This window comes from Pongo abelii, chromosome 20, assembly GCF_028885655.2.
Source record: "Pongo abelii isolate AG06213 chromosome 20, NHGRI_mPonAbe1-v2.0_pri, whole genome shotgun sequence".
NCBI lineage: Eukaryota > Metazoa > Chordata > Mammalia > Primates > Hominidae > Pongo > Pongo abelii.
Genome location: NC_072005.2, coordinates 16,049,345 through 16,061,707, shown reverse-complemented (window position 1 = coordinate 16,061,707; position 12,363 = coordinate 16,049,345). Strand labels below are relative to the sequence as shown.

The following is a 12,363-nucleotide window of genomic DNA, read 5'->3' as shown; positions in this document are numbered from 1 at the left end:
TTCAGGCTGCTTTTCGTTAGAAAAGAAATGACTTGGGGGCTGCTTTTTATGAAAAGGAAACCTTACTGATAACTGTCTTACCCTCACTATCTGCCAAAATAATTTATTTCTAGCTCCTGTATTGGTATGAGAATTCTAGTTCCTCCAAATACTCACCTGTACTGGATGGTGTCAGTTTTTTTTTCCAGTCTTCCTTGTGGGTATGCTGTGGTATGCCACAGAGATTTTAATCTGCATTTCTCCATCTTTTCATGTGCCTTCTGGCCCACTCCTGTATTTTCTTTGGTAAAGTGTCTGTTCTAATCTTTTGTCCATTAATTTTCCTTGGGTTGTTTGCTTTCTAATTTTTGGATTTTGAGAGTTCTTTATAGATTATATTTTGCAGACAAGTCTTTTGTCAGATGTGTGATTTGCAAGTATTTTCCCCTAGTCTGCAGCTGGCCTTTTCATTAGCTGTGTGTTTTTTTTTTTTTTTTCCTTTTTAAGACAGAGTCTCACTCTGTCGCCCCAGCTGGAGTGCAGTGGCACCATCTTGGCTCACTGCAATCTCTGCCTCCTGGGTTCAAGCAGTTCTCCTGTCTCAGCCTTGGGACTACAGGCGCCTGCCACCGTGCCCTGCTAATTTTTGTATTTTTAGTATAGACGGGGTTTCACGTTGTTGACCAGGCTGGTCTCGAACTCCTGACCTCAGGTGATCCACCTATTATAAGTAAAGTTTTGGGCCGCAAAAGAAATAGCACTCGAATATAAAATTTTCTTTTTAATTCTCAGCAAGGAAAGGTACTTCTATAGAAGGGTGCACCCTTACAGATGGAGCAATGGTGAGCTCACACTTGGACAAGGGAGGGGAAGGGGTTCTTATCCTTGATGCATGTGGTCCCTGCTGCTGTGTCGTTCCCCTATTAGCTAGGGTTAGACCACACAGGCTAAACTAATTCCGATTGGCTAATTTAAAGAGAGTGGCGGGATGAGTGATTTGGCGGGAAAAATGGTTATAACAGAGCAGATAATCAGAATGAATCACGGTGGAGTAGGTAATCGGAATGAGTCAGGGTGGAGCAGGTAATCCGAAAAGGTTGCTTTATGAGGAAGTTAAATTTAAAAGTAGAAGGCAAAGAATTGAACATCCTGACATATTGATTCTTTGAAAAGAAATTTAGAACTCATATCTAACATACCTGCCTCAGTCTCCCACAGTGCTGGGATTACAGGTGTGAGCTACCGAGCCCAGCCCTGAAGTTTCTTTTACAGAGCGAAAGGTTTTAATGTTTATTAAGTATGCTTTATCAATTTTGTTTTTTATGGATTACTTTTACACCATTATATTTAAGAACTCTTCGCCTAATTCCTATGTCCCGGGCGTTGAAATATTTCTGTATCTCTGGGGTATACGGGTTAAGCAAACAGGTTTTTGTTTGTTTGTTTTTGTTGTTTTTTTTTGTTTTTTTTTTTTAGACAGATTCTCGCTCTGTCACCCAGGCTGGAGTGCAGTGGTGCAATCTTGGCTCACTGCAACCTCCACCTCCCAGGTTCAAGCAATTCCCATGCCTCAGCCTCCTGAGTAGCCAGGATTACAGGGGTGTGCCACCATGCCCGGCTAATTTTTGTATTTTTAGTAGAGATGGGGTTTCACCATGTTGGCCAGGCTGGTCTTGAACTCTTGGGCTCAAGTGATCTGCCAGCCTCTGTGGGCGGCAAGCCACCCGGGTGCTGAGGCAAGAGACAGAGGACATGAGCTGTTCCAGTATAATAAAATATAAAACAAGAATAGTTATACCAAATATAGATCTTAGATATGATTATATATGAATATCATTAATAATTAGTTTGTAGCAATTACTTTTTATTCCAATATTATAATAATCCTCGCTCTATAATCATAGCCTAGGAAAAACCAGGCCATACAGAGATAGGAGCTGAGGAGACATAGTGAGGTGTGACCAGAAGACAAGAGTGTGAGCCTTCTGTTATGCCCGGTCAGGGCCACCAGAGGGCTCCTTGGTCTAGCGGTGACGCCAGTGTCTGGGAAGACGCCCGTTGCCAGGCGGACTGTGGTCCAGCGGTAGCGTAAGTGTCAAGGGAAAACACCCACTACTTAGCAGACCGGGAAAGGGGGTCTCCCTTTCCCCGGGGGAGTTTAGAGAAGACTCTGCTCCTCCACCTCTTGTGGAGGGCCTGACATCAGTCAGGCTCGCCCGCAGTTATCCGGAGGCCTAACCATCTCCCTGTGATGCTGTGCTTCGGTGGTCACGCTCCTAGTCCGCCTTCATGTTCCATCCTGTATGCCTGGCTCTGCCTTCTAAATAGCAGTAGTAAATTAGTGAAAGTACTAATAGTCCCTGATATGCAGAAATAATGGCATAAGCTGTCTTTCTCTCTGTCTCCTCTCTCTCTCTGCCTCAGCTGCCAGGCAGGGAAGGGCCCCCTGTCCAGTGGACACGTGACCCACGTGACCTTACCTATCATTGGAGATGACTCACACTCTTTACCCTGCCCCTTCTGCCTTGTATCCAATAAATAACAGCGCAGCCAGACATTCGGGGCCACTACCGGTCTCCGTGCATTGGTGGTAGTGGTCCCCCAGGCCCAGCTGCCTTTTCTCTTATCTCTTTGTCTTGTGTCTTTATTTCTACACTCTCTTGTTGCTGCACACAGGGAGAGACCCACCGACCCTGTGGGGCTGGTCCCTACAAGCCTCGGCTTCCCAAAGTGCTGGGATTACAGGTGTGAGCCACCATGCCCGGCCAAAGAGTTCTTATATGTAACAGTGAAATATGTGGGATGTAGAAATATAATTGAGTTTTGTTTATTGACCATGTATCCTGCACTCTATTTGATCATTCCTGTTGGAATACATATAATGCTATATTTCCTCAATCTTAAAACAGTTCTTCTCTTAGTCTCACTTTCATACTAGCTGATGTTTGTTATTTTCCCATGTTTAGATTCCAGCCATCCTAGGGGCTGTGAAGAAGCATTACATTGTGGTTTTAATTTGCTTCTCCCTAATGATAAATAATGTTGAACATCTTTTCCTGTGCTTCCCAGTGTTTAAAACAGCACTTTCAGGCTGAACGCAGTGGCTCACACCTGTAATCCCAGCACTCTGGGAAGCCGAGGCACGTGGATCACTTGAGGCCACGAGTTTGAGACCAGCCTGGCCAACATGGCGAAACCCTGTCTCTACTAAAAATACAAAATATGTAGCCAGGCATGGTGGCACATGCCCGTAGTCTCAGCTAGTTGGGAGGCTGAGGCAGGAGAATCACTTGAACCTGGGTAGTGGAGGTTGCAGTGAGCCAAGATTGCGCCACTGCATTCCAGCCTGGGCAACAGAGTGAGACTGTCTCAAAAAATAAAATAAAATAAAATAAAATATATAATAGCATTTTTTGTTTTAGATAGAGTCTCGCTCTGTGGCCAGGTTGGAGTACAGTGGCGTGATCTCAGCTCGCTGTAACCTCTGCCTCCTGGGTTCAAGTGATTCTCCTACCTCAGCCTTCCGAATAGCTGGGACTACAGGAGTGCGCCACCACACCCAGCTAATTTTTGTATTTTTTGTAGAGATAGGGTTTCACCATGTTGGCCAGGATGGTCTCCATCTCTTGACCTCGTGATCCACCTGCCTCAGCCTCCCAAAGTGCTGGGATTACAGGCATGAGCCACCACACCCGGCCTAAAATAGCATTTTTAAACAAAAATATTGCATGTAAATGTAATAAATTTAGATATTAATAAGCATTTTCCCAGATAAAAAGATTACATATAAATAAAAAAATCTGGACGTGTGAGAGAATATTTACAGTGATTATTTTGACATGGGATTGTGGATAACTTCTATTTCTTACTTTTGCTTACTTGTATTTTTTATGGGAATATCATCATTTTGGAATAAAAAATTTAAATATGAACTCTAAAGGCAAAGAGAAATGAATGTGACATAACTTAGGCTATATATCTAATGTATATTTATTTCATTTTGCAGCATTGCTTTTCTATTTTGCAGACCGTAATCCTCTCAGAGCTGTGCCTTGTTTGGGGGATGGTGCCGAGATGGGGCCAGGATGCGGGTCTTGGGCACAGTCAGAGTCCTCTCATCTGCCCGCAGGATCTGCATGGGGCAGGTGTTCGCCATGGCCGAGATGAAGGTGGTCCTGGCACTCACGCTGCTGGGCTTCCGCTTCCTGCGGGACCACATGGAGCCCGGCAGGAAGCCAGAGCTGATCATGCATGCGGAGGGCCGACTTTAGCTGCTGGTGGAGCCACTGAGCTGAGGCCTGCAGGGATCCACCCTAACCCCACCCACCCACCTTTGCAGATTCCCAGGAATAAAATGTTTGTCACCTCTGCCTGAGTCTCATCTAAAGCCAGCAGGGGCTGCTTGGGGACTGCAAGGATCCAGCGTGTGTGTGGGTGGAAGTGGGGCAGTGTCTCTGAGGCCAAGACCCTGACTGCCTCTCTGGCTGACCACGTGGATCGCAGGTTCAGAGCCCAACAATGGACTTTATCATGTGGGCAATAAGGGGCTATGGGAGGTGCTTGAGCAGGAGAGGGACAAAGTTTTAGGATGGATTTAAGGGGCAATATTGAGGCTCTGAGTCCCTTTCTCTTCTGGGTCCCTGATGCTGCCCAGGCAGCCTGTCCAGCAGATGCTACCTGAGCGCCCCTCCCTCCCAACTGTGTGCCAGGTGCTCTCATAAGAGTGTCGGGGGGAAGGTGCATCGCCATCCTTTCACCTCTAAGTTCTTCCTCCATTCCCAGCACAGGCCTCCCTGGCCCATTTTGGGGTGGGGTCAGGGTCAGGGTCATCCCTTTGGGCTCTAGAGATTCAAAGTCAGACCACTGGATGCAAACACCACCCAAAGGCATGGGATCTGGAGCCGGACTGCTTGGGCACAAGCCTCAGCTCTGCTGTGTGACTTGGGCAAGTTAATTCCCTTCTCTGTGCTTTGGTTTCCCAACCATATGATGGAGACAACACCACCTACATCAGACTCATCCCAGGGACTAAATATAAGGGGCTCAATGCTGTGCCACTTTATAGAAAATGCACTATAAATGTGGCCATTATTACTGCCTGCCTCAGAAAGCCTGGCTCGTGCAGATCTCAAAAGGTCTTTTGAGACTGTTATTTGTGTATCTTGGAAATCAATGGCAACAATTTTTTTTTTTTTTTTTTTGAGACAGAGTCTCACTCTGTCACCCAGGCTAGAGTGCAGTGGTGTGATCTCGGTTCACTGTGACCTCTGCCTCCCGGATTCAAATGATTCTCCTGCCTCAGCCTCCTGAGTAGCTGAGATTACAGGTACACGCCACCACACATGGCTGATTTTTGTATTTTCAGTAGAGACGGGGTTTCACCATGTTGTCCAGGCTGGTCTCGAACTCCTGGCTTCAAGTGATCTGCCTGCCTTAGCCTCCCAAAGTTCTGGGATTACAGGCGTGAACCACCACACCTGTCCAGCAAGAATTCTTTTTGTTTGTTTGTTTTGTTTTGTTTTTTGTTTTGAGACAGAGTCTCGCTCTGTCACCCAGGCTGGAGTACAGTGGCGCAATCTCAGCTCACTGCAAACTCCGCCTTCTGGGTTCAAGCAATTCTCCTGCCTCAGCCTCTGGAGTAGCTGGGATTACAAGCGCGTGCCACTACGCCTGGCTAATTTTTGTATTATTAGCAGAGGCAGGGTTTTGCCATGTTGGTCAGGCTGGTCTCGAACTTCTGACCTTGTGATCCGCCTGCCTCGGCCTCCCAAAGTGTTGGGATTACAGGCATGAGCCACTGCGCCTGGCCAAGAATTCTAACGTGTGCTCATTGAAAGAGCTCTGCCTGCCCTCTCTGCTGTGCATATAAGAGGTGCTTCTTTTTTTTGTGAAAGCGATGGGGGCACCTGGAAGTGCAAGGGGGTGGGAGATGAAGGAAACCTCAGTTAATGTCTCCCAGTAAGATCCTGCTACAAACATTTATCTCTTAGCATAAGGGACTCGGCACCACTGATCCCTGCAGACCTCTCAAACCTCCTTCCCAGCTGCTCTCCCTCCCTCGCTGCACTTGGCCGCCCTGGGCTCAATTCTGATTCCCTAATAGACTCAGTCTGTTCTTGTCTCACAGCCTTTGGATTTGCGGTTCCCTGTGCTTGGAATGCTTTTCTCCCAGCTCTTTTGTGACTGAGTCTCATCTGATTCTGGGATTGGCTGAAATGGCACCTTCCCATCTAGGCTCTTCCTCCTCTATCTAAACAGCCCCCCATCCCAGATTATTTTTATCCCATGATCCGTTTTTGTCATAGCATTTTATTGCTCTGAGAGCGTGTTTGTTTCCTAGTTTATTGAAAGCAGATAGGGTACACAATCCTTTATTGTTTGTCTTCATCGAGCTGCAAGTTCCATAAGGCAGAGATCTGTTTCGTCCTGTCTGTTCTTGTTCCGTTTATTCAATTATAGTAGATTCTGTTAGAGCTCTGCCTGTAACTCTTTGCATATTGCTGTTGCAATATTTACTATCCTGTCTTCCAACTGCCAAGGTCTCTTTGCTGCAGGGCTTCCTGTAGCTGGATCTCACTCTGCCTTTCAGACAAGCCCAGAAGTGTTGGGAAATTAACCGCTCATGGATTGGTTCTTAACCAAGGGCTGATGGGAACTGGCAGATGAATCCTTCAACCCCCTACCCTCCAGCCCTTTTCCTGGAATAACTCAGTGCATTTCCTACACTGTCCTCTAGAGGTTCCCAGTGAACTGCACCCCCTCTCCGATTAAGGCTCACACTTAACAATAGGCCCAACACCAGGCTCTTTATCTCAATCTGCTTCTGGAAACCCATCTAAGACACCTGCTTGAAGAGAGCCTAGACATAATTCAGTAAACATTTCCCCTCCCCTTCCCTTCCCTCCTCTCCCCTCCTCTCCCCTCCCCTCCCCTCTCTAATGACCAATAATGTTGAGCATCTTTTCCTGTGCTTCCCAGTGTTTAAAACAGCATTTTTAGGTTGGTCACGGTGGCTCACACCTGTAATCCCAGCACTTTCGGAAGCCAAGGTGGGTGGATCACTTGAGGCCGTGAGTTCGAGGCCAGCCTGGCCAACATGGCGAAACCCCATCTCTACTAAAAATACAAAATATGTAGCCAAGCGTGGTGGCGCATGCCTGTAGTCTCAGCTCCATGGGAGGCTGAGGCAGGAGAATCACTTGAACCTGGGTGGTGGAGGTTGCAGTGAGCCAAGATTGCACCACTGCACTCCAGCCTGAGCAACAGAGTGAGACTATCTCAAAAAATAAAATATAAAATAGCATTTTTTTTTAGATGGAGTCTCACTCTGTCAACAGGTTGGAGTGCAGTGGCGTGATCTCCCTCCACTCTCCTCTTTTTGTTTTTGCTCTTTGTTTTTTCCTTCCTTCCTTTTCTTTCCTTTTCTTTCTTTCTCTCTTTTTTCCTCTTTCTTTCTTTCCCTTTCTTTCTTCTTCTATCTCTAGCTCTCCTTCCTTCCTTCCTTCCTCCCTCCCTCCATCCATCTCTCCCTTCTTCCTTCCTCCCTCCTCCCTTTCTTTCTTCTTTCTTTCTTTCTCTTTCTTTCTTTCTTTCTTTCTTTCTTTCTTTCTTTCTTTCTTTCTTTCTTTCTTTCTTTCTTTCTTTCTTCTTTCTTTCTTTCTTCCTTCCTTCCTTTTTCTTTCTTCTCTCTCTCTCTTTCTTTCCTTCTTTCTTCTTTTCTCTCTCTCTCTCTCTCTCCATTTCTTTTCAGCTCACTCTGTCGCCCAGGCTGGAGTACGGTGGTGCAGTCTCGACTCTCTGCAACCTCTGCCTCCTGGGCTCAAGAGATTCTCGTGCCTAAGCCCCCCAAGTAGCTGGGATTACAGGTTTGTGCCATCACGCCTAGCTAGTTTCTGTATTTTTAGTAGAGACAGGGTTTCGCCATGTTGGCCAGGCTAGTCTCAAACTCTTGGTCTCAAGTGATCTGCCTGTCTCAGCCTCCCAAAGTGCTGGGATTATAGGTATGAGCTTTCGCCCCCAGCCGGTTCAGTAAACATCTCTGAATAAATGACGAACACAATCAACACTAGTACCACACGATCTCGCCATTTATTTGTCAGAAATATTGCTTCTAAACTTCTTCCCAGACTCACCCCCAAGAAGTTGGCTAGAACTTAAGCAGTTGTCCTTTAATTGCGATTTATTTCATGAACAGGTAACATATGCTTTTAACGTGCTCGTCATAAGGAAGTGCTGATAGGCAAGGTATCTGGGAGTGACGCTGACACAGTTGGGTCCCAGTCGGACTGTGCTTCTGTATGATAAACTCCAATTGTATAGTTCATTTGTGCTTTCAAAAGGTACTTATTAAGGCCAGGCACCACTGCACTCCATCTTGGGCAACAGAGTGGACCCTGTATCTTAAGAAAAAAAAAAAGGACTCACACCTGTAATCCCAGCACTTTGGGAGGCCGAAGCGGGAGGATCACTTGAGGTTGGGAGTTCAAGACCAGCCTGGCCAACATGGTGAAACCTCGTCTCTACTAAAAATACAAAAATTAGCCGGGTATGGTGGTGCATGCCTGTAGTCCCAGCTACTTTACTTGGGAGGCTGAGGCAGGAGCTTTGCAGTGAGCTGAGATCATACCACTGCACTCCAGCCTGGGTGACAGAGTGAGACTCTGTCTCAAAAAAAAAAAAAAGATATTTATTAAGTGCTTAAGCCTGTGTAATAGTTGTCTATTACTATGTAACAAGTCAGCCCCCCACCAAAACGTAGTGACCTAAAACAACAAATATCAGGATTAGGGCATTATATTTCAATACATAGGAATTATTTAGCAGACTGTGGTACTCAATATAAATATGAGAAAGAGTCTCACTCTGTTGTTTTTGTTGTGATTGGTTTTTGGGATTTGCCAAAAATTATTTGCCAAGGCTGATGTCAAGAAGGATGTTTCTTAGGTTTTCTTCTAAGATTTTAATACTTTGAGGTCTTACATTTAAATCTGTAATTCATCTCAAGTTAATTTTTGTACAAGGTGAAAGGTCAGGGTCCAGGTTCATTCTTCTGCACATGGTTAGCCAGTTTTCCTAGGAACATTTATTGAATAGGGAAGCAGCCAACAAACAAATGAAAAAATGTTCCTCTTCGTTAATCATCAGACAAATGCAAGCCAAAACCACAATAAGATACCATCTCACACCCATCAGAATGGCTGTTACTAAAAAGTAAACAAACAAACAAACAAACAAATAAAAAACAGATACTGGTAAAACTGCAGAGAAAAGGGAACACTGCTGGTGAGAATGTAAATTGGTCTAGTCACTGTGGAAAGCAGTTTGGAGATTTCTCAAAGAACTTAAAACAGAGCTACCATTTGACCCAGCAATCCTATTAGTGGGTATCTATCCAAAAGAAAATATGTTGTTCTACTAGATGGACACATGCACTTGTATGTTTACTGTAGCACTATTCACAATAGCAAAGACATGGAATCAGCCTAGGTGCCCATCAACAGTGGATTGGATTTTTTTTTTTTTTTTTGAGATGGAGTCTCTCTCTGTCACCCAGGCTGGAGTGCAATGGTGCGATCTTGGCTCACTGCAACCTCCGCCTCCTGGGTTCAAGTGATTCTTCTGCCTCAGCCTCCTGAGTAGCTGGGACTACAGGTGTGTGCCACCTGTTTAAATGTGGTACATATACATCATGGAATACTACGCAGCCATGAAAAAGAATGAAATCACGTCCTTTGTGGCAACATAGATGGAGCTGGAAACCATTATCCTAAGTGAATTAATGAAGGAACAGAAAACCAAATACCGCATCTTCTCACCTATAAGTGGGACCTAAACACTGGGTACACATGGACATAAAGATGGGAACAGTAGACCCTGGGGACTACTAAAGTAGGGAGGGAGAGAGGAGGGCATAGGTTGAAAAACTACCTATTGAGTACCATTCTCACTCCCTGGGTGATGGTATCCATACCCCAAACCTGCACTTGTACCTCCTGAATCTAAAATAAAGGTTGAAACAATTAAAAAAATTGAGACCCATGAAATAGTACAATGAACTTGTATGCGCTTCAACTAGATTCACTCTTTGCTAACACTCTGCCATGTTTGTATTATTGAGGTGTCTATCTATCTATCTATCTATCATCTATCTATCATCTATCTACCTACCTATGTATCTATTTCATACTCTTCATTGCTGATTCTTTTGTGTGTGTGTGTGTGTGTGTGTGTGACAGAGTCTTGCTCTGCCACCCAGGCTAGAGTGCAATGGCGCGATCTCGGCTTACTGCAATCTCTGACTCCCAGGTCCAAGCAATTCTCCTGCCTCAGCCTCCCGAGTAGCTGGGACTACAGGCGCCCGCCATCACACGCAGCTAATTTTTGTATTTTTAGTAGAGACGGGGTTTCACCATGTTGACCAGGATTGTCTTATCTCCTGACCTTGTGATCTGCCAGCCTTGGCCTCCCAAAATGCTGGGATTACAGGTGTGAGCCACCACACTCGGCCCATTGCTGATTCTTTTAAAAGTAAGTTGCAAGAACTGCTTTTGAACGCTTTTTTTTTTTTTTTTTTAAGATAGGGTCTCCTTCTGTTACCCAGGCTAGAGTGCAGTTGTGCAATTCTAACTCACCACAACCTTGAACTCCTGGCCCCAAGTGATCCTCCTGCCTCAGCATCCCAAGTTGCTAGGACTACAAGTATGTGTCACCACACTTGGCCTGAACAACTTTTTTTGACTTATGAATAGACACTGTTTGTGTAGAATTTCATGTCTTGTTCATTTGTTTGTCGCTCAACATTATAAAATGTGGAAGGTTCCTCCAAGTCCTCTTATGTAGTTTTAGTGAGCTCATTTTCATTGATGTATGCTTCTCCATTGTTTGGATATAACACCGTTTATTCCTCATTGTACTCAAATGGGTATTTGGCTTATTCTTAATTTTGTCTATTACAAAAAATTGTGATGAACATTCTTATACATGCCTCCTGGTGCAAATAAGCACACAATCCTGTTAGATATACACCTAGGAGTGGACCTGCAAAGGTGTGTGTGTCCTCATCTCAACTGTACAGAGCTGAACTGCTTCCAGAATAATTGCTCCAATTTATACTCACACCAGCAGTGTATGAATGCTCTGGTTGCTCCATATCTTCACCAATACTTAGTGAGTCTTCTTAATTTTCCCCAATGTGATATGCATGGAATAATATCTCCTGGTCATCTCATTTGCATTTCTGTGACTACTAATGAGTGTGAGCACATTTTTCCTGTTTCAAAAATTGTTAGGATTACCTAGAAACATGGGGAACTCTTATGACCTATACTATTATGGCCATAATAGTGTAAAACATACCTGCATATGGCAAAGGATTGCAAAACAATAGGCAAAATAGGTGGTGTGTTAGTTCCCTGGGGTTCTGTAACAAAGTACCACGAACTGAGTGGGTTAAACAACAGGAAATGGTTGTCTCGTGGTCCTGGAGACCAGAAATCCTAGATCAAGGGACTGGCAGGGTTAGTTTCTTCTGAGGCTGAGGGAGAATGTGTCCTATGCTTCTCTCTTAGCTTCTGGTGGTTTTCTGGCCATTTTTGGAGTTTATTGGCTTTTGGAAGCATCACCCCATCTCTGCCTTCATGTCCATGTGGTGTTCCTCTTACGTGTATCTGTGTTTGTCTCTAGATGTCCCTTTTTAAAATAAGGACGGCCGAGTGCGGTGGCTCACACCTGTAATCCCAGCACTTTAGGAGGCCAAGGGGGGCAGATCACTTGTGGCCAGGAGTTTGAGACCAGCCTGGCCAACATGGTGAAATCCCGTCTCCACTGAAAACACAAAAATTAGACTGGTGTGGTGGCGCATGCCTGTAATCCCAGCTACTCTGGAGGCTGAGGCAGGAGAATTGCTTGAACCCGGGAGGTGGAGGCTGCAGTGAGCTGAGATCGCACCACTGCACCCCAGCCTGGGCGACAGAGTGGGGAAAAAAAAGGACAACTGTTATATTGGATTAGGGGTTCACCCTATTTCAGCATGACCTCATCTTAATTTAACTAATTACATCTGCAATGACTCTATTTCCCAATAAGCTCACATTTTGAGATACCAGGAGTCAAGAGTTCGACATACGATGTTTTTTTTTTGAGATGAAGTCTTGCTCTGTCACCCAGGCTGGAGTACAGTGGGGGCAATCTCAGCTCACTGGAACCTCTGCCTCCGAGGTTCAAGTGATTCTCGTGCCTCAGTCTCCTGAGTAGCTGGGATTATAGGCATATCACCACACCCAGCTAATTGTTATATTTTTGGTAGAGACAAAGTTTTACCTTGTTGGTCAGGCTGGTCTCAAACTCCTGACCACAAGTGATCCACTCGCCTTGGCCTCCCAAAGT

At 45.2% G+C, this 12,363-nt stretch overlaps 1 protein-coding gene across 2 annotated transcripts in view; it reads right to left on the bottom strand.

Annotated features, from left to right (window-relative positions):
* Positions 1–12,363, bottom strand: part of LOC129051894 (uncharacterized) — a 72,097-nt gene that overhangs the window by 25,274 nt on the left and 34,460 nt on the right. Inside the window, exon 3 of one of the 2 annotated variants that reach the window (XM_054539866.2) lies at positions 8,141–8,378. The exons of the other annotated variant lie outside the window; for it this stretch is intronic. The gene's annotated coding sequence lies outside the window, so the exon portion shown is untranslated. Of the gene's footprint in view, positions 1–8,140; positions 8,379–12,363 lie in introns of those variants that run through there. 2 annotated transcript variants of the gene reach the window in all.